This window comes from Octopus bimaculoides, chromosome 5 (assembly GCF_001194135.2).
Source record: "Octopus bimaculoides isolate UCB-OBI-ISO-001 chromosome 5, ASM119413v2, whole genome shotgun sequence".
Classification (NCBI taxonomy): Eukaryota; Metazoa; Mollusca; class Cephalopoda; order Octopoda; family Octopodidae; genus Octopus; species Octopus bimaculoides.
The window spans coordinates 74621721-74623589 of record NC_068985.1 but is presented as its reverse complement, the minus strand read 5'-3'; positions in this window follow the sequence as shown (position 1 = coordinate 74623589).

Sequence of the window (1869 nt, the reverse complement as noted above, 5' to 3'; positions counted from 1 at the left end):
ATATATGCACGCACTTTTATATCAGGTCATCCAAGAAATTCTGTCCGAATTTTGAATAAAGAAAACAAGTGATCAAATGTTATATTTAATTGAAATTTAATTATCAATGTACTTCCCCTGATTATCTATCACTTCCTTTCATCTATTTACAAGATTTTTAATCCATCAATATAAAACTCTTTGGGTTTCAAAGTGAAGAACTCTGAAATGTCAGTTTCGACATCCTCCTGGCTTGGGAAAGTTATGTCCCCCAAATAATTCTGTAAACTACGAAACAAATGGTAGTCTGAAGGAGCAAGATCAGAAGAATAAGGTGGATGGGCAATTTTTTTTCAACCAATCTCTTCGATCTTCTGTGATGTGATCTTTGCAGTGTAGTGTCACACCTTGTCCTGAAGAAACATGACTCCTTTTCGATTCACTAAGCGGGTCTTTTTTTCTTCAAAGCTTGGTTCAAACACTCTAATTGCTGACAGTAGACTTGAGCATTGATTGTTGCATTAGATGGTAACAATTCAAAGTGAATTATTCCTTTGCAATCCCACCAGATAGAGAGAACTTATTTTCCATGAAGTTCCCTTCTCGGTTGTGGTTGAGCTTTTCCCCTTTTACCAAGCCACTTTTTACGACGTTTAACATTTCGATAGGAGATCCATTTTTCGTCACCAGTCACTAGTCTACCCAAAAAGGATGAAATGAATTTGCGAGAATGAAGAGAAGAGCAGATATCAACTCGGGATTTGCGTTTGCTTTCGGACAATTCATGAGGCACCCATTTTCCAAGTTTAGGAACTTTTCCACTTCGTTGAAGATGACGATGAACAGTTGTATGGTTTGAACTAAGCTTTATTGGCAATTCTTCAACTGATATGGCAGGATTTTCTTCAAGTAATGCCTCAAGGAGCTTATCATCGAACTCAACTGGACGTTCTGTTCGATCTTCATCTTCAAGGCTGAAACCTCCACTTCTGAATTTTGCAAAACATTTTCTGCAACTTCTTTCATTCAAGCATTCATTCCCATAAACTGAGTGTATGTTTCTAGTTCCTCCGGCTGCCGAGTTTCCTTGTTTGTACTCCTAAAGCATTATGTGCCTCCAATGTCCTTTCGATACTTCCATGTTAGAAAGGGTTTTAGTCAAAGAAATTTTAATTCTATTATTCTGTAAAATAATATTTAATTAGTTTAAATGTATACAAATGCATAAAAATAATTTAAATTCCATTAGACATTCTAAAATACTATTAAATTTCATTCAATTTTATAAAAGTTAAAATCGGACAGAACTTATGGGATGGCCTGATACTTATGATTGCTATTCTTTGCTTCTCTCTGTTGGTTAACCTTACCTGAAACTACTTGCAATATGTGATGTTAGCGGTACGACGCCAAATGCCATAGGTTCTGTGAATCAGTGAAATATAATTTATGCACCACGTAGGAATCGGAATCAATAAATTCGCCCAAAACCTTCAAGTTTGTGTCAAGAAATTGTCTCTATCCAGTTGAGTAATGCAATCACACAGAACTGTATATGCATGTGTTACTGCATGAGCGAGCATTCATATCAACATTTGCTTGTACTTATGGCATTTAAACCCAGCACCATTGTTCATGTTCCGCATATTGACCAATGAAATTCCAGGCATATAAATGTGTATTGTAGTGTATCTACTAATACCTTTTTAAAAATGCATTTGTATTGACGCTTTTAAAATCTACTGTGCGTGGATGTTACAATAAATTTTTATGACATTTTATTTTCCAAACCCGAGAAAACATGTAACACACGGAGTGACATTAGATACTTTTGACAAATTTGTATCTCCCGAAATTGTTTTGTTCTAATTATGATTTACGTTATATACA